At 31.5% G+C, this 21,844-nt stretch overlaps 1 long non-coding RNA gene across 1 annotated transcript; it reads left to right on the forward strand.

Annotated features, from left to right (window-relative positions):
* Positions 1 to 16,524: 16,524 nt before the first annotated feature.
* LOC107961358 (uncharacterized) lies at positions 16,525 to 18,064 on the forward strand. The gene is made up of 2 exons (XR_005911915.1): positions 16,525 to 16,855; positions 17,801 to 18,064. It is a non-coding gene; the product is annotated as an uncharacterized lncRNA (long non-coding RNA).
* The last annotated feature ends 3,780 nt before the right edge of the window (positions 18,065 to 21,844 follow it).

Raw genomic sequence — 21,844 nt, forward strand, 5'->3', positions numbered from 1 at the left:
ATTTTGTTAAATTATTTTGAGATGATTTCATAGTCAAATTTATAAATACGATCAACACCCACTAATCAATTTGAATATAAATTAATTTTACAACAGATAAACATCCGATCAATAAATTATAATTTAAGATTCAAAATAAGATTTGTCAAGAAAATATTAATTAAGTTTATATTATATTTAAATTTATGATTAAATTGGTGTTACGAGTCAACCGGATATTAATTCAGTAGTAAAATGATTAAAAACATGTTCTTTTTGCAAAGTAACATGTTTTTATATTTTTATATTTTATATAAAATCTATAAAAATCAAATATAGATCTAGAATTAATCTAGAAAAGTATCTACAAATGGTGAGACTTCCAAAATTTAAAATTTACCATTTCAATCAAAGACTCGTTAATTTTATATAATTATTTTTATAAATATATTTTTACATAATTCTTTTTTCAATCATATTGTGAGAGTGTCATAATCTAGTATATTATCATAAAATTCTTGACTCTCCATCATGAAATGATTTAAAAATATTTTTTTAAGAAAATAATAAATATTATTATAATAAAATTTTTCACATTTTTTATATAAAATCTTTAAATAAAACCATTAAAAACCACTACTTAAAATAAATAAAACTGTCAGAAAATTAAATTTGAGGCTAATGAAAATTTTACAAGGAAGAATGAGTTTATATTTTTGGACTGTTCTGAAGCTCGAAAATGAAAATAAATCATTCAGTCATAGTGGACATGTTGACTTGTGAAATATTGAATATATTTTCTCAAAATTTTACCAGGGGTAAAATCATCAAATTTTTGTTGGGGGTCAAATAGGGACGAGAAATTTTTTATACATATAAATATTAAATTTATTTTGAGAAATAAAAAAACCGAATCGGGTTGGATCACATTACAGAGTAGTAGGACAAAAAAAGGCCTAGGAAATACTCGTAATTGAACCCGACGTGAGAAAGACCCAAAAACTCATCATGGACATGTAGGGGGCGACAACCCTAGTAGGAATACTAAGGTGTACTATCCACCTTTGTCCTATTCTAAGTAGGATGTTTTTTTTATTTGAAATAAACAATTACAACTCAAAAGAGGTTCTACCTTTTCTTCCTATAAATAGATGGCACCAGTAGAGCTATTAACACAACTTTGAGAGATTGTTATTCAGCCAAAAAATAGAGAGAATTTATTCTCAACTATTACATATATTTTTCCGAAATAACAATTTTATCTGTTTCTATTAAGAAGAGAGAATTTTTGTTTTCACCCTAAAAGGAGAGAATTTTTTTTTAGTTTTGTGTTTTGATTCAATTGGTTCGAGCCCACACTCGAAGCAGTTCATGGTACGAGAATAGCAGAGAAGATCGTTTAGTTGAAAGCCGATAATAGCAAATGTTCGCTAAGCCAAAACATAGGTATGAATTTTGTTAAGGTTTATTGCTATAAATATCCCAAATCGGGTTGATTTTCAAAATTTTAATTTTTCGTTTTGCAAGAAACCGTTTTCAAACTGAGATTTTTCCAAAAATTGGTATCGAAGTGCCAGGTTTTGCTATGTTTATGGTGTAAACCGAGGCTGAATCTCTCTCTCCATCTTGTTTGATTAAAATTTGACAAGATGTGACATTCTTATAATTATTCACATGTTTAGGGGAATGTATATGAATGAATGTAATATTATATATTTGTTATATAATTTTTATTTTTACTAAGATTGTGGTTCTTAGGAAATAGACCGTAGACTATCATCTCCATGTAGGATTATTTTTTATTTATAGAATTCTTGTGAGCCGGAAGTGGATATAGGACATAAATGTAATTTTTAAAAAAAAGGAGTCCATGACGAGTAGAAGATGGAGCGCTGGCGGTAGAAGACACAAAGAATACCTTGCGGCGAAAAACTATGTAATTTTTTTGGTTTTTCATTTATTTTCTAAAAATAGAACCATGGAAACCTTGGCTGACAATTTTATTTTATTACCCATCTCTTTATATATTTTTTAAATAATTATTTATGATATAATTGTGATATACATGGATAAGATGATACAAAGTTGATCTATTAAAGATAAGAAGTGTGATAATGAGAAAATACATGTGTTGTATTATTCCATTCACTTCTTTAGGTTACTCGATTACTATAAGAAGTATGGTAATGAGAAGGTGCATGTCTAGGATTGGATCTGGCAAGGAAAAACTTGGTTTTTAAGTGGTCAAATATGACTCACCTCCTTTTCCTGGGAACCTACTTGGTGCAGAGTTCGCATTCACTTCTTCGATTTTTCCTTTAAAGGAAAAATTGTGAAGAATCAAAATTGTTTAATTGACTCTTGTGAATAATTGAATGTGAATATTATAAAATTTTCATAGTAAGCCATGCATATATGAGATAAACATGCCATATAGTTTAGGAAATAATGTCACATGTACTTGTCATGCATATATTGATCATACATGATTGAAAACAGAAATTATAAAAACATTGCATGTTTTTTAAAATATTGAGTGGGAGAAGATCCCTAAACAAGACCTATAGCCTCCATCAGTGGTCTCTTGTGATGGCATGGCAAGTGCACTACCCCACGGCAGGATTGCTATGTGGATTTCACTGAGGATATTTCTTGAAAGTAAAAAGAATTCTCTTGTGATTAAATGATAATTGGACTGGCCCTTGTGGTAGGCATTATCATGCGATAGGTTAAGAAACTCTATCTTCTAAAGAGGACAACTAGTCAAAGAATGCTACTTGGTGAGATTGTCTTGCAATAACTCATTTGTGGTGCATGATAGGATAGATGTTGAGTTTATGGTTATACACTCAAGATCTTCTAGTTAAGTAACACTCTACAGAGCTCTACTTAAGTTAGAATGATGGTCAAATGTTACACGATTTCAGTGGTGTTTAGTGGTGTTAGAAACAGTGATTTTAGGACCATAATTCTGATATGAGAGGTCATGTTTATTTTTTAATTAATGTTTATAGAGTTATATTACGGTCGTATTAGAATATGGTTAAGAAAGTTTAATGTTTGGATAGTTAATTAAGTAAAAATGACTAATTAGTAAACGTTGTGAAAGTTATTTGCTATTAGTAAATTGGGTTTAATAGCTTTAGAAATTTAATTTGATGGCCTTAAACGGTAATTAGGCCATCACTATCCATGATGGAAGGTAATATGTTTAAGTTTGGCTTAATTGAATAATATATTTAAGGGTAAAATTGTAATTTAGAAATTAAAACTATAATTAAATAAAACAAAAAGATGTCATCATCTTCCAAGGAGCTTAGTGCCGAAAATTCTAGGGAAGAACACCATTTTTGGGTGCTTGAGGTTTGGCCAAACAATTTAGTGCATGCATGATCAAGATTTGAATAAAAAAGACAATAACTGAGGGAAATGAAAAATTACGGAGTAGTCCCTACATTTTAACCGGAAGAGAATAATAGGTAAGTTCATATTTATTTGCTACTTAATGTGTTTCACTCGTAATTTATATTGTTATTTTCTTGTTAGTTGATCTCTTTGTATATACATGTGAATTTAATTTAGTTAATTATGTAATTATTAGAAATGCAAGTATCGCACTCATATATATATATGAAATTGAGAAGTGGTTATTAGTAGTGTTTCTTGGATTTGAAATGAATTGTATGAGACTGTAATGAGTTCTAATATATATACGGAAATGTTGAAGTACCTTCATTGCACCTTGGTGCCCCTGTAAATATTTTGGTGTCCTTGATCACACATTCGTGCCCCTAAATGCACTCCGGTGCCCCTTATTGCACACTCGTGTTCCTGATTGCACTTTTGTGCCCTTGTTTTGCATCTATGATGCTCCTGAAAAGTGAGTGAGGTTTGAGTATGTGAACCGACTAATGATGAACTGATTAAATGATATGAAAAATTACATGGAATTGTCATATTCTAGATATGATGTATTCTAGAAAACTTATAGACAAAGAAATTGAGAATTTTAGTTATCATGTTATAATTTTTAAGTGATTCCTTTACTTAAAGCAAGTCAAGTAGAATTTACATTATGATCTTACTAAGCTATTTAAACTTAATGATTTTTCTCATGTTATTTTGTAGTTAACGATTGCGGACTTGAAGGATCGACACCAAAGCTCACACTACCTATTTACTTTTGGTAGCTTTTCTATATCTTTTTGGGTTGTGGCATGTATATAGGTTTTGCTCTAAGAAGGGTAATATTAGAAGTTTTGGAAGATATAAAAAGTTATTTAGTACTTGTGAATGTGTTATGTAATGTCGAATGGTAAACTTTAATAGTATGTTTAGAAGATAATAGTGTGGTTGGTTATGAAAGATGAATTGAGGTGTGTTAATGGATAAAGTTTTGGTGTAATGTTTAAATGTTTGGTTATAATTGAGGTACCTATGAATGGTACATTTGTTAGAAGCTTAAGTTATTAATTTTGATATGTTTTAAGTGTATGTTTTGATTGTTTTCATCATGGGATGGTTTGTGTTTTATGTGTACCTTATTGGGCAAGTTTGGGCTTGATTTTAGCTTGTTTAAGGGGTTAATTTGGAAACACACAGCCTGGGCGTAGGCTATCACACGACCGTATGCCACACGCAGTCACCCTACATGGCTATACGTGCTCTGATAGTTTTAGTGCGGGTTTCACACGGGCTAAGACACGACTGTGTATCTTAAGTCAGTGAGTTACATAGGCTAGCACACGGCTTACAGCACGGCTGTGTGAGCTAAGTCAGTGATTTAAACGGTCTATGACACGGGCTGGAACACTGTTGTGTTTCCTTACTTCGAATGCTCACACGGTTGTGTGACCCTCTATTTTTCAAATTTTCAAATTTTCCTAAATTTATGTTTTGATTCATTTTGATCCCCGATTGCTTTCAAACTAATTTTAGGGCCTCGTAAACCTGAATTAAGGTCCATGTGAATATTTATTCTATGAATTGATATATGTTTATAAATTAATTGAATATTTTTTCTAAATTAAGATAAATTGTTTAGTTTGGTTCTATAACACTTCGATCCTTAATCCGACAACGGAAATGAGATACAAGTATTACATGAATGCCTAAGGAATTAGGTTCATGTACTAATTGGATGAAAATTCATGTTCTTAATTGTAACACCCCAAACTCGGCCTAAACATTAGGGCCAAATCTGGTGATGTCACATTGTAACACCTCTTACTCATATCAACGCTGGAATAGGGTACGAGACATTACCAGAATAAATACACTTATAGACATATTAATTCGAGTTATAAAATTTTATCCAAATTAAAACTTTCCAATTGTTATTCTTGGGTCATTAATTAGGGTTTACTTGGCTAAATATACTCACAATCTTTCACTTCCTCGTCGTATGAATTTATAAATTTTCACTTATTTGTTGAATTCGTCCTGAGTACTTGAATTGATCCGTATCATTACATATTCTCATATCGTCAAATTTTCCTTTTTAACTATTGTAGTATATCAATAGCTCACTATCAGGTAAGATAATTGTCACATACATACATTAACCATTCATCTCCCATACAGCTAACAAAATTAGCCACAAAGATAGTACAAATTTTCTCTATTCGATATAAACCAAAACTTGTTATTTCTTTTCCAACAAACCTTACTAAATATACACTTTATACTAACCCAAGTGTTTAACCATTCACCCATGACATAAATGTATTTTATCCATTATTGCCGAATATAGATATGCTTCACAAATCATAATTCACCTCACATAGTAACCGAATTAATTTTTATCATTTGTCAAATAGATTACAAAATAAGTTATATAAAAAAATATAGATACATTTTAAACCACACAATTAAACAAATTTTCATGGCATTACATGATCATCACATATCAAAGACAAATGTTCTTGACATTTACATCACCTAAACCGAATTAATCAATGCAACTCAATAATATAATCATCCATACATCATTATTATCACACACATATATATCATGACTAAATTTCTTAAACATTTGATCATTTGCTTTTCAATACCGCAATAGTTCCTTCAGTATCAATACGTATTTACCATTCAATTTAATATTTACCAATTATAATTGGGCATATGACCATTTATACACAATTCATTCATACATTTTTTTGTCCTCCTCCTCCTCTCCATCCCACATCCTTTATGTATATAACATGCTTAAATAGCATTATACATAATTTCACTATCCACTTATATTTAAATTTAAAGCTGTCTAGTCGAGTTACAGTCACTAAATTATTTTTATCTGGAGTTACAGAGCTCAAAATTAATTTCCGTTAATTTTCCCTGAAACTAGACTCACATATATCCTTACCATAAACTTTTAATAATTTTTGGTTTAGCCAATTAGTACAGTTTATTCTTTAAACTTTCCCCTGTTTCATTGCTCGATAGCTCTGCCCCTCTTCACTAAAATTTACTGAAATCTTTGTACAGAATTCAAACGATGTTCTTGTTTGTTCCTATTGAAAATAGACTCATTTAGAAGTTCAATCTTGTATAATACAAGTAATAATTACTTTTGTACAATTTTTGGTGATTTTCCAAAGTTGGAACAGGGGATTTCGAAATCAATTCAACCCTATCTCACTAAAATTCAAATATTTCAAAATATATAACTCTTTTGCTTGCTCTGTTTCTTTCATGTGAAAGTAGACTCATTCAGATTGAATTTCATATATTATGCAGCCTCTAATTCAATTTCCACCATTTATGGTGATTTTTCAAATTTGCACAACTGCTGTTGTTCAAAACTGTTTTATTTCTAAATTTACTCTTTTATCGTTTTGATATTTCATACGATCTTACACATGGTCGATTAAGTATCAAACCCAATATTCCTCACATAATCTTGTCCATTTCATATGTACATTCACTTTTCCAATTTCCCTGTTGAACACTCAGAATATTATCCTCGGTGGATTCAGCACTTAGCAACCACCTTAAATTCAGTGATACGGGGAATCAGCACATAGCAACCCCTTTCACAATCAAAGATACGGTGGAATCAGCACTTAGCAACCACCTTTATATTCAGTGATATGGGGAATCAACACATAGCAACCCATTTCACAATCAAATATACGGTGGAATCAGCACTTAGCAACCACCTTTAGAATCAATAATTCGGGGAATCAGCACTTAGCAACCCCTCGGGGAATCTGCACTTAGCGACCCCTTTTTATCCAATGTATTCCGGTCTATTCCGAGTGTTCAATCGAAAACCTTATTTTTTTAACATTTTACCACCTTTCTCAAACTTAACCACATTTTTTTTATAATCTACATCAAATATTTAATCTATATTCACTCAAATCTCAACAATATATTGAATAACATTAAAACAATGCATTAATCCACATACAAACTTACTTTGGTGCAACAATATAGAAATTTATCAATTTAGTCTTTAATCTTTTCTTTTCTTCGATCAAGGTTGATTCCACTTCTTTCTTGAACTATAATGACACATTTAACTTATTTAACATGCACATTCATCAAAACAGTCCTTAACTCAAACTTTGGAAAATTACAATTTTACCCTTAAACTTTTGCATATTTACACTTTTACCCCAAAGCCCGGAAGTTAAAATTCATCTCTTATTCTTATGTTTTATGACACACTGAAAATTTTTCTCTTCTATGGCAACATCAAATTCCCACTCTAACACTTACTTATGAACATTAGGTATTTTTACCGATTATGTCGTTTTACTCGTTTTCACTTAAAATCGCTTAGCAAAAGTTGTTTAACATAATTTCTAGCTTTATATTTTACCATAAAACATCAAAATAAACAGATTTCACCTATGGGTATTTTTCCAAATATAAACCCTAGGTTAAATTATTGCTAGAAATAGCTAAAACAAGTTACCGAGACTCCAAAACGTAAAGAATATTAAAAACGGGGCTTAGAATCACTTACCATGGAGCTTGGAAGCTTGAAAACCCTATCTATGGCTTCTCCCCTTGCTAAACTCGGCCTTAGCTTTAAAATGGACAAATTTTTGGCTATTTTGGCCTTTTTAATTCTTTTAATTACTAAATGACCAAAATGCCTCCAACTTAAAAAAAATCCTATTTCACTTATCTCTTGTCCATTTTTATCCAACAAGTTAACCAAAGGTCTAATTACCATTTAAGGACCTCTAATTTAAAATTTCATAGCAATTTAACACCTCTAGCTTCTAGAACTCAACTTTTGTACTTTTTACAATTTAGTTTTTTTGGCTAAATTGAGTGCCCAAACGTCGAAATTTTTGAACAAAATTTTTACGAAATCATTCCGTGAATTGTAGACCATAAAAATATAATAAAAATAAATTTTTCCTCGTTGAATTTGTGGTCCTGAAACCACTGTTCCGACTAGATCTAAAATCGGGCTGTTACATTACTAGTTGATCATGATCACCTCATGGTGACTTGATTTAATGGGTGTGAGAATTGTAATAGCCCGATTTTGACCCAAATCGGAACAGTGGTTTCGGGACCACACATCCGAGTCTGAAAAATATTTTAATATTTTTTTTTGTGTTTATTATGTGTGAATTTATATATGTGAAAGTTTCGTGAATTAATTTTATTGTTTGAGTGCTTAATTTGAGAATAGGGCTTAATCGAGTAAAATAAAAATTTAGTGGTTATTTTTAGAAAGGCCAAATAGTGGTTGTTCTTTTAATATGAAGGTTTCATGTTGCAATTTTGCCATTGAATTAATGAATGGACGGCACTATGTATATATTATATAGTTTTTATAGTAATTATAAAGGTTATAATAATAAATAATATATTATAAAGTTATTATAATAAAAAAACAAACATAAGTTAAAAAGCCATTATCATTTCTTTTGTTTCTACTAACCGAATGTAAAAGAAAAGAAAAAGGAAAGAACAAGCTAAGGGTTCGGCCATTTTGAATTTTGATTAAGGTTAGTTCTTTGTTCGGTTTTTGATAATTTTTACGTTTTTGAGATCGTTGCTTTGTGTTCTTTAAAGCCCATGCTTCAATTTTGTGAATTGGTGATGATTTTGAAATTTTCCATTGATGTTAGCTTGATGTTTTTGTGGTTTGATGATGAAATATAAACTTTTGTTGATAGATTATTATGTTTAATTAAGTGATTTTTGATAAAAATGTGTATCAAGGATTAAATTGAGAAAAGTGTACAAATTCAAGGTTAAATGTGTGAATAAACTAAAAATATGGGCTGCTAGTAGTATGGGTAGAATTCGGCCTAACAAGGATTTAGTGAAATTTTGTGTATTTTATGTTATTTTGAAATAAGGACTAAATTGAGAAAAATGCAAAATGTTAGGGGCTAAAATGCAAATTTCCATTTATATGTTCTTGAATGAAAATTTAATGAAATGTTGAATAATTAAGTTAAATTTGATATTAATTAGATTGGAAAAAGTGAAAATCGGATTTGGATCGGGAAAATCGGAAGTTATCGATTAGTCGTTCCGGTCCGTTCGCGTTCGTACGAGGTAAGTTCATAAGTAAATAAATGCTGTTAAATTTGAATGTATATATGTTATATGTGCTGAATTTATCTTTAATAAATATATGTGCATATGCTGAATTGAATTTAGAGTTGGAGAACTAGTTACGAGCTTGAATCGATAGAATTACGACGTCCGAAAAGCCCCGTACGAACCATAGGAATAGTTAGGATACATATGTCATGACATAGGATTCCGATATATGTTATCGTGTAAGACCACGTCTGGGACGTTGGCATCGATTTGAGATTTATGTATAAGACCATGTCTGGGACATCGGCATCATATTTGATTTCGTGTAAGACCCTGTCTGGGACAGTGGCATCGATATTGATTACATGTAAGACCACGTCTGGGACGTTGGCATTGTACGATTTTTTTTTTGAGCTATCCAAGTATCCTATTTGATTCTGAACGGTTCAACGGGGTATTCCGAGAAATAAATGAGTATATGAGTGTGCAGCCGAATCAGGTATGTTTATGATGAATATGAATTTGAGCAATGAAAGTAAGTATGATTATGATTATTCGTTATATAATTTATGTGAAAATGAGATGTGAATTGTTATGCTTATTCGGGCTTGGAAGTGTATAAAAAGAAATTGATATATTTTTTTACGAATAAATTGTAATAAATGATCATGATTCGGTTGGTATGTAATGAAATTGTGGAAGCTTAATCCTACGAATGAGCTAATGGTAGATATATAAATTTGAAAAAAAAACGGTTTATATGTCCATCCATAATTAACTCTAGTGAAGTTACCTAGTGTGGTCTTAAGAAATTGAGATTATGATGAATGTATATGTGGTTGAGATTTTTTTTAAATTCAGCTTAGTTAAATTGAATTATAAACATTATTGGAATGATTTATTTGCTTATGGCTTACTAAGCTTTCAAAGCTTACTCTGTGTGTTTTTCCTATGTTATAGAGTTTCGGAGACTTGCTCTGGTTGGAAGTCTTGGGAGATCTCATCACACTATCCCGTATTCATTTCGGTAAATAAACGCTTTGAGATTTGGTTATGTGGCATGTATAGGCTAGTTTTGATATATTTGATTTTTGAAATTTGTATATGTATATAGCCATGCGAAAATGGCTTGTTCATGATGCAAATGTTGGCAATTATTTTTGGTCATGTTATAAGCTTAATTGAGAGGTATGATTTATGGTAAATATGTTGTGATGTTGGTTATATGATTTGGCAATGAGAAGTGGTAAGTAGGGTATATATTCGGCTTATTAATTAACTTACTTTGGTGGCATGAAAAGTAGTATAATATGGTTTGGTAAAAGGGGTCATTTGAATATCTATAAATGACATATTGTTTTGATGTTAAGATATGAGATACTATGTTTATCTTATAGACTGGGTGATGGAGATGTTATGATTTATTGAGTTAAATTTGATAACCGAAAGGTTATTTTTTTTAAATTGTTGGACATTTGAGATATGAATACATATGCCTATTTAATGTTTGCTTGTAGTTTCGTTTTAAAAAGGTCAAATCATTGATTCAATGATGGTTATAAAATGTGTTATATATATAGGTAGTTATATGTTCGGCTATGGTATTTGACTATTTAGGCTCGATTTTTGAATGACAAAGAATGCATATGATCTAATTGATATGGAGGTTAATTGAATGATTGATTATTGAAAATATTAATTGGTTGTGTATATGAATTATAGGCATGATAATTCGCATGCGAATTAGGTATGGGGTTCATGTGTGTGGTTGAATATAACATGTTAGATATGCTATTTAGCTTGCAAATTAGATATTTTATGACTTGGCATTTGTATTCGAAAATGGTTAAATTTGATTTAGTAAAATGTACATAAGGTTATAATGTTTAAAATGCTATGATTTGGTAATTGAATTTAGAAATGACTTTTGGTTTTAGGGTGTTATGCACATGGTTGGATGATGTAAAAAAAAACTTAGTTGGTCATGTATAAAGTTACCTAACGTTTTATGTGCAAATGGTTATTAAACTGTGAGATATGGCTAAATTAGTTTAACAGGTGTATGTATAATTTTTATTAAATATTACGTTTGTTATTTAGTTTGGTTTTGATATTTGATGGCTTGGCTTGAAAGTTTTGAATTAGCAAACGTAATTGAAATGGTTAGATATTGAAATATAGTTCATATAAGAGAATGTTCGATAAGGCATGATATGTGTGGTTAGATATGTGATTCGAATAAATGATTTTGACTTGTATGAATAAGAGGTTGGTTTATCAATTTATTTCGAAAAATTTTATAAGGGAGAATACATTACTGGGCCTATGATTTGTAAAGAATGTCTGTTTTGAACTGTGTTTTGTTTGGTAATACCTTGTAACCTTAGTTCGGCGACGGACACGGGTTAGGGGTGTTACATTTTATTGGTATCAGAGCTATAGTTTAGTCGGTTCTAGGACTAACATAGCTAATGTAAGTCTAGCTATACATGCCATATATAACTTGTGATAGTGTGATATCTCCCGACTCTGACGAAAATTGTTTTGGTGAGACAGATGTGTTTTTCCAACCGAGCTAATTCTGATAGTACAAAAGTAAATACTCAAATGTTTGAGTGAAAATGTGTTGATTATGAGTAGAAACTCATAAAGGTAAGGACCAAATTGTATGAAATGTTGTTATTGATAAATGTTGTACTTATATGAGCATATGAGATATGATATTTGAGTTACGATTGCTATCTGAAATGCTTTGATTGTGAGTTAGTGATTTGAATTGGTATATGAATAATGTGTTAAGAACAAAAGTGAATATAAGCAAGTGTTTAGTAAATGTTTGGAGAATGTGAAATTGTTAATAAATTGGCTATTTGTAATAGTATGTGTTATGTGCATTTATGTCCGAGTTAAATTTGAGGCTTTACTACCCTCACCCCTTATCAGTAAAATATTACAATGAAATCTGTAAGATTTGGATCGAATAAGCTCACAAGTGTGGAGTTACAGAGGTTTGTGTTTGAAAGATTACTAATGTGGTCAGATAAGAGAATGGGTCAGCAAATTGAGACAGTGCTATAAGAGATATTGAATCGTTTTAATGGCCATTCGTATTATGCAAAGTCGCTTTTAACGAAGAAGTGGAATTTGATGAAATAAAACTATTCAGGTTTGATATATATATAGAAAGGTATTAACTGAAAGTTCTTTGAAATTGATTTTTGTTATTGATGGAATAATATGGACTTAATGATGACAGAATTAGACAGTTGAATAATGTTTGAATGGTATTGATGGCTGAGTGCAGTGGTTATATTCGAACAGTTACTATGATTTCTTCTGAGCATTCTATGTGTACATTTATCCCCAGAAGTATATGTGACTGTTTAATTTTAGAAGGAATTCTTATCGTGTAAGAATATTAGTTAAACATACTAATAGACAAAAGCATCGTAGGTCTGTTTGGGTTATGTTCGACATTGCTCCGTCTTTCTCTAGTATTTATTCCATTGTGTGGATATGAAAGTCGACGGTAAAATCTGTATGAGGCTAATATTCTGTTTCTACTGGTTAATGTTCTGTTGAATATACGTGAAGATTATATTACTTCTGTTACTGTGGATCTCAGTATTTATGAATGAGTTTGTTCTTTTTAGAAATTTTCTGGGATATCATCGGAATTGTTATCATTTTATATGGGCTGTAATTTCCAGATATCATGTGTAACTTCATATGTTGAAATTCCGCTATCCTGGTTTTCTTATGATTCTATGTGATTTTCTATAAGAGATATCCATTTGACGGAAATGGTTATATCTATTATAATTTTTGTTTTGAAATATGGGAGTACTGCAGTACTGTTATCAGAGTTATAGAAGTTGTGTTTTTGAATTGGTTGCTGTTTAAACCATATTTGATTTTCTTCTGTGTTCAAATGCTTTATTAACAGCCAGGATAATATCTATTTATAGGGTTGAGACATCGTTCTCCTTAAGGCCCAATGATTTCTATTTGATAAAGGTGAATTCAGTATAATTCAGAACTTCGATGATTAAAAGGTGAGACAGCTTTATCATAAACTCTTTTCTAGTTCTCGTAAAAGGTTTGACATCGGCAAAAGTGAAAATGATAGAAGATCAAGATCAAATCTGGAAAATGATATATTTGGGGCTATCCTTTTAACGAGAAGAAAAGATTTCTTCGAAAGTCTGATTCAGCGGTTTAGAGTGATTTGAATTATTTGATTAAAAAGATAATTGGGTTATATGTGTTTGAATCTATCCACCAGACTGGAAATAAACTTTGAACGTACATATGTGAATTGAGGGATAGTTTGGAAGAAGAATTTGTATTATTGAAGATTTGATACAGAATTATATCTATCAAAACGATTCTATCTGGGAAATGTTGTAGTAAATTAAAGTTAGTTCGATTGTTGAAGTTTTCCTTTTTGCACGAAGATATTGTCAACCGAAACATCAGTACTCGTTCAGCCTAACTTGAATAAAAAGTTTACGATTCTCAGTAATGTGTCAATGAACGGTTTGAAGTGTGTTCTAATAGAAGAGTGTACAGAGATATCTTATGATTCCATATAGTTAAAGCTGTATGAAAAGAGTTATGTGTCATATTTGATGACTCAAAAAGATCTGAATTTAAGACAACGTCGATGCTTAGAGTTGTTAAAAGACTACGAGCTTGTACTTGACTATTATCTGGGAAAGGCTAATGTTGTTGCTGATGCTTTAAGTAAAAAAAAAATCGTTGTTTTCTTTGCGAGTAATGAATGCGCATATGACTATGTCCAATGATGGTTCGATAATAGCTGAATTAAAAGCTAGACCGTTATTTGTTCAACAAATTTGTGATGCTCAGAAAGTTGATAATGATTTGTTAGCAAAACGAGCTCAATGTGAATCGAGTGGTGTAACAGAGTTTCGAGTTGATACCAATGATTGTTTGAGGTTTAGAAACTGAATATGTGTTCCGAAGAATTCAAAGTTGATTCATATGATTTTGAACGAAGCTTATAATAGTTGATTATCTGTTCACCCGGGTAGTACAAAAATATATAATGATCTGAAATAGCTTTATTGGTGGCATGGTATGAAACGAGATATTTCTGACTTTATTTCGAAATGTTTAGTTTGTCAACAAGTGAAAGTAGAGCATCCAGTACCTCCTAGGTTACTTTAGCCGATTATGATACCCGAGTGGAAGTGGGATAGAGTTACAATGGATTTTGTATCTAGTTTACTGTTGACACGGAGTAAGAAAGATGCAATCTGGGTTATTGTGGATAGATTGACTAAATCAACACACTTTATTTCGGTTTGTACAGAATATTCACTTGATAAGCTGTCTGAATTATATGTTTCTCAAATTGTGAGATTGCATAGAGTACCTATTTCTATTGTTTCAGACAGAGACCCGAGGTTCACATCGTGATTTTGGAAGAAACTGCAAGATGTTTTAGGTATGAAACTACACTTTAGCACAGCTTTCCATCCGCAAATAGATGGTCAATCTGAACGAATCTTTCAGATACTTGAGGATATGTTGAGATGTTGTGTTCTCGAGTTTGAAGGTACGTAGGATCAATACTTACCTTTGATTGAATTTGCATATAATAATAGCTTTCAATCTAGTATCAAAATGGCACTTTACGAGGCTTTATACAGTCTTAAATGTTGTACACCATTGTATTAGACTGAGCTCAGAGAAAATAAGATACACGGGGTCGATTTGATTAAAGAGACTGAACAGAAAGTGAAAGTGATTCGTGATAGTCTAAAAATAGCATCGGATTGTCAGAAATCATATATAGACTTGAAAAGAAAGGATATAGAATTTCAGATCGAAGATAAAGTCTTTTTGAATGTGGAAGAAAATACTCAGATTTGGCCGTAAAGGCAAATTGAGTCCGCGATTCATTGGACCATATGAGATTATAGAGCATATCGGGTCGGTTGCTTATAGACTGTTGTTGCTACCTGAACTAGAAAAGATTCATAATGTATTCCATGTTTCGATGCTTCATAGATACTGATCCGATCCTTCGCATGTGATCAGTTTGACCGAGATTGAAATTAAGTCTAATATGTCATATGAAGAAGAACCGATTAGCATTCTGGCTCGTGAGGTTAAAGAATTACGAAATAAGAAAATTTCGTTAGCCAAAGTACTGTGGCATAAACAAGGAGTTGAGGAAGCAACCTGAGAACCCGAGGATGCAATGAAAGAACGTTGCCCACACCTACTCACCTGTAAGATTTTCGAGGACGAAAATCCCTAAGTGGGGGAGAGTTGTAATAGCCCGATTTTGACCCAAATCGGAACAGTGGTTTCGGGACCACACATCCGAGTCTGAAAAATATTTTAATATTTTTTTTCTGTGTTTATTATGTGTGAATTTATATATGTGAAAGTTTCGTGAATTAATTTTATTGTTTGAGTGCTTAATTTGAGAATAGGGCTTAATCGAGTAAAATAAAAATTTAGTGGTTATTTTTAGAAAGGCCAAATAGTGGTTGTTCTTTTAATATGAAGGTTTCATGTTGCAATTTTGCCATTGAATTAATGAATGGACGGCACTATGTATATATTATATAGTTTTTATAGTAATTATAAAGGTTATAATAATAAATAATATATTATAAAGTTATTATAATAAAAAAACAAACATAAGTTAAAAAGCCATTATCATTTCTTTTGTTTCTACTAACCGAATGTAAAAGAAAAGAAAAAGGAAAGAACAAGCTAAGGGTTCGGCCATTTTGAATTTTGATTAAGGTTAGTTCTTTGTTCGGTTTTTGATAATTTTTACGTTTTTGAGATCGTTGCTTTGTGTTCTTTAAAGCCCATGCTTCAATTTTGTGAATTGGTGATGATTTTGAAATTTTCCATTGATGTTAGCTTGATGTTTTTGTGGTTTGATGATGAAATATAAACTTTTGTTGATAGATTATTATGTTTAATTAAGTGATTTTTGATAAAAATGTGTATTAAGGATTAAATTGAGAAAAGTGTACAAATTCAAGGTTAAATGTGTGAATAAACTAAAAATATGGGCTGCTAGTAGTATGGGTAGAATTCGGCCTAACAAGGATTTAGTGAAATTTTGTGTATTTTATGTTATTTTGAAATAAGGACTAAATTGAGAAAAATGCAAAATGTTAGGGGCTAAAATGCAAATTTCCATTTATATGTTCTTGAATGAAAATTTAATGAAATGTTGAATAATTAAGTTAAATTTGATATTAATTAGATTGGAAAAAGTGGAAATCGGATTTGGATCGGGAAAATCGGAAGTTATCGATTAGTCGTTCCGGTCCGTTCGCGTTCGTACGAGGTAAGTTCATAAGTAAATAAATGCTGTTAAATTTGAATGTATATATGTTATATGTGCTGAATTTATCTTTAATAAATATATGTGCATATGCTGAATTGAATTTAGAGTTGGAGAACTAGTTACGAGCTTGAATCGATAGAATTACGACGTCCGAAAAGCCCCGTACGAACCATAGGAATAGTTAGGATACATATGTCATGACATAGGATTCCGATATATGTTATCGTGTAAGACCACGTCTGGGACGTTGGCATCGATTTGAGATTTATGTATAAGACCATGTCTGGGACATCGGCATCATATTTGATTTCGTGTAAGACCCTGTCTGGGACAGTGGCATCGATATTGATTACATGTAAGACCACGTCTGGGACGTTGGCATTGTACGATTTTTTTTTGAGCTATCCAAGTATCCTATTTGATTTTGAACGGTTCAACGGGGTATTCCGAGAAATAAATGAGTATATGAGTGTGCAGCCGAATCAGGTATGTTTATGATGAATATGAATTTGAGCAATGAAAGTAAGTATGATTATGATTATTCGTTATATAATTTATGTGAAAATGAGATGTGAATTGTTATGCTTATTCGGGCTTGGAAGTGTATAAAAAGAAATTGATATATTTTTTTACGAATAAATTGTAATAAATGATCATGATTCGGTTGGTATGTAATGAAATTGTGGAAGCTTAATCCTACGAATGAGCTAATGGTAGATATATAAATTTGAAAAAAAACGGTTTATATGTCCATCCATAATTAACTCTAGTGAAGTTACCTAGTGTGGTCTTAAGAAATTGAGATTATGATGAATGTATATGTGGTTGAGATTTTTTTAAATTCAGCTTAGTTAAATTGAATTATAAACATTATTGGAATGATTTATTTGCTTATGGCTTACTAAGCTTTCAAAGCTTACTCTGTGTGTTTTTCCTATGTTATAGAGTTTCGGAGACTTGCTCTGGTTGGAAGTCTTGGGAGATCTCATCACACTATCCCGTATTCATTTCGGTAAATAAACGCTTTGAGATTTGGTTATGTGGCATGTATAGGCTAGTTTTGATATATTTGATTTTTGAAATTTGTATATGTATATAGCCATGCGAAAATGGCTTGTTCATGATGCAAATGTTGGCAATTATTTTTGGTCATGTTATAAGCTTAATTGAGAGGTATGATTTATGGTAAATATGTTGTGATGTTGGTTATATGATTTGGCAATGAGAAGTGGTAAGTAGGGTATATATTCGGCTTATTAATTAACTTACTTTGGTGGCATGAAAAGTAGTATAATATGGTTTGGTAAAAGGGGTCATTTGAATATCTATAAATGACATATTGTTTTGATGTTAAGATATGAGATACTATGTTTATCTTATAGACTGGGTGATGGAGATGTTATGATTTATTGAGTTAAATTTGATAACCGAAAGGTTATTTTTTTTAAATTGTTGGACATTTGAGATATGAATACATATGCCTATTTAATGTTTGCTTGTAGTTTCGTTTTAAAAAGGTCAAATCATTGATTCAATGATGGTTATAAAATGTGTTATATATATAGGTAGTTATATGTTCGGCTATGGTATTTGACTATTTAGGCTCGATTTTTGAATGACAAAGAATGTATATGATCTAATTGATATGGAGGTTAATTGAATGATTGATTATTGAAAATATTAATTGGTTGTGTATATGAATTATAGGCATGATAATTCGCATGCGAATTAGGTATGGGGTTCATGTGTGTGGTTGAATATAACATGTTAGATATGCTATTTAGCTTGCAAATTAGATATTTTATGACTTGGCATTTGTATTCGAAAATGGTTAAATTTGATTTAGTAAAATGTACATAAGGTTATAATGTTTAAAATGCTATGATTTGGTAATTGAATTTAGAAATGACTTTTGGTTTTAGGGTGTTATGCACATGGTTGGATGATGTAAAAAAAAACTTAGTTGGTCATGTATAAAGTTACCTAACGTTTTATGTGCAAATGGTTATTAAACTGTGAGATATGGCTAAATTAGTTTAACAGGTGTATGTATAATTTTTATTAAATATTACGTTTGTTATTTAGTTTGGTTTTGATATTTGATGGCTTGGCTTGAAAGTTTTGAATTAGCAAACGTAATTGAAATGGTTAGATATTGAAATATAGTTCATATAAGAGAATGTTCGATAAGGCATGATATGTGTGGTTAGATATGTGATTCGAATAAATGATTTTGACTTGTATGAATAAGAGGTTGGTTTATCAATTTATTTCGAAAAATTTTATAAGGGAGAATACATTACTGGGCCTATGATTTGTAAAGAATGTCTGTTTTGAACTGTGTTTTGTTTGGTAATACCTCGTAACCTTAGTTCGGCGACGGACACGGGTTAGGGGTGTTACAAGAATTATCATTGAAATGGATTACAATTTTTTTAAAGGTTTAATGTATGACGCATGCATCATCTTAATCCATATCGTAATGTTGCAAAACATTTTCAAACATTTGCTTAATATTAAGATATTAGTATATGAATATTTTATTTTTAGTTCAAAAATGACACCAACTCTCTTATTGAACATACTCACTAAAAACAAACTGAACAGAAAAAACAATAAGAAAAGGAAAAGAACCTAATAATTGTCTTGAGATGTGAGGAACTTAAAACAATTCTTGATATTAAGTGCCATCTGGCCACTAAAGTTGAGGTTAGAAAATGCTGGGAAAAGTCTGATGAGGTAGCTTATTGCTATATGCTGGCAAGCGTGACCAACACTTTGTATAAGCAATTGGAGAGCTGTAAGACTGCTAAAGTGATTATAGATAAGCTAGAAGACATATTCGGAGGTCAAGCTGCCTTGGCTCGACAGTCTGGTATAACTAGTTTAATGAATGCCCAGCAAAAGCCCAACACTCCAATCAAAAACCATATGATCACTTTTATGGAATACTTTACTGAGGCTATAGACAATGAGACCAATTTGGACCAAATCACCCAAATAGAGATAATGTTTAAAAGCTTATCTAAGGATTTTGTTGATTTTCGGGCCACATATAACTTTGGCAACAAAAGCCTGATGTTTACAGAACTCATGAATGAGTTACAATTTTATGAGTTGGTGTTGAACGGCGGTTAGCCAATCCAAAAATTAGAAGCGAATATAGTTGTTGCTTCTTCCTCAAAAGGGAATGAAAAGCACACTAAGAAAGACAAGACTAAGGTCTCTAGGCCACCACAAGTGGAAAGAAAGAGAACCAGAAAGCCTAAAGACTTTTCTAAATCTAAATGCTTCTTTAGCAAGAAAAGGCACTTTAAGGAAAAATTTAAAGAGTGGAAAGAATACTTAGCTACCAAAAGCAAATGTATGAAACTCTTGATGATAGAAGCTTGTTTAGTGGAAGACTCAATAGACCACTGAGTCATTGATTTGGGAGCCACTAATAATGTTTGTGTATCTCTATAGATGTTTGAGCAAATGAAAGATCTTAGAGATAAAAGCTTATCGTTGCAGACTGAGAATGGGACAAGTGTGGAAGCTGAAGCAGTGGGAGATGCACATATTTATTTTGATAAATTTAGGAAGATTATTTTAAAAGACGTTTTCTATGTACTAAGTTTCAAAAGAAACTTAATTTCCGTTGTATACTTATATAAAGATGGTTTGACTGTGACTTTTAATAATGGAATTGCAATATTTAGAAATCACAATCTTATCTGTAATAGATGGATATCAAATAATCACTATTTTATCAAATCAAATATGTACACACTGCTTGAGACTGAAATATCAAATAAAAAACTTAAAACTTCTCACTCTAATAAGGCGTACCTTTGGCATTTGAGACTTGGTCATATTAACCTAGAGAGAATCACTAGACTAGTGAAAGACGACATCTTAAGTTTGCTTGAAGAAGTTGATATTCCACAATGTGAATCTTGCTTGGAAGGTAAGATGACTAAGCGATCTTTTAATGCAAGAGGAACGAGGGCCGAAAAACCCCTAGAATTTGTTCACACTGACGTATGTGACCCTATGAGCGTTAGTGCAAGAGGTGTTTACGAGTACTATGTAACCTTATCGATGATTATTTTATATATGAGTATATATACTTGATGCACTGTAAAAATGAAACCTTTGATAAATTCGAAGAGTTTCATGCGGAAGTGAAGAAACAACTAGGTTTACCCATAAAGGCGCTTTGGTCTGATCGAGATGGAGAATATTTATCTTATGAGTTTTTAAGGTATCTCATAGAGAATGAGATTTTATCCCAATTAACCGTGTCGGGCACTCCATAACCAAACAGAGTGGCAGAGAGATGAAATTGAACGTTGTTAGACATAGTACATTTGATGTTAAGTTATTTGAAGCTACTAATCTCTTTTTAGGGATACGTTATACAAATGACTTGCTATATTCTAAATGATGTGCCAAATAAGGCAACATCGAAAACCCATACGAATTGTAGCATAGCAAGAAGTCAAATCTTAATAATTTTAGGATCTGGGGATGCCCGACCTACGTATTAGATAAAGATGTAAGGAAGTAGGACTCACGAACAGAATTGTGCATGGTTGTAGAATATCCAAATGGTGGTTTGTTTTATAACCTGAAAGAGAAAACTGTTATAGTCTCAACTCATGCTACTTTCTTTAAAGAAAATTACATGAATTACTTCAAACCTCAGAGTAAAGAAATACTCGAGGAGATTTAGAGAAATATATAAAACCCTATGGAAACGGTTCCAGAATCAACTCCTAATAGTAGACCTGCAAATGATCAGCAACATAGGGAGCCTCATTGCAGTAGGAGGGTTTCTCGTAGGCCTAAGTTCTTCCAATTTGAAGGAAGTGTTTTTAACACTAAGTCTGTCAAACAGGAAGATGATGACCCACTCACATATGACGAAGTGGTACAGTGTGCTCATTCCAAGCTCTGGAAAATAACTATAAAAGCTGAGATGGACTCTATGTATTCCAAATCAGT

Source organism: Gossypium hirsutum, chromosome D04 (assembly GCF_007990345.1).
Source record: "Gossypium hirsutum isolate 1008001.06 chromosome D04, Gossypium_hirsutum_v2.1, whole genome shotgun sequence".
NCBI lineage: Eukaryota > Viridiplantae > Streptophyta > Magnoliopsida > Malvales > Malvaceae > Gossypium > Gossypium hirsutum.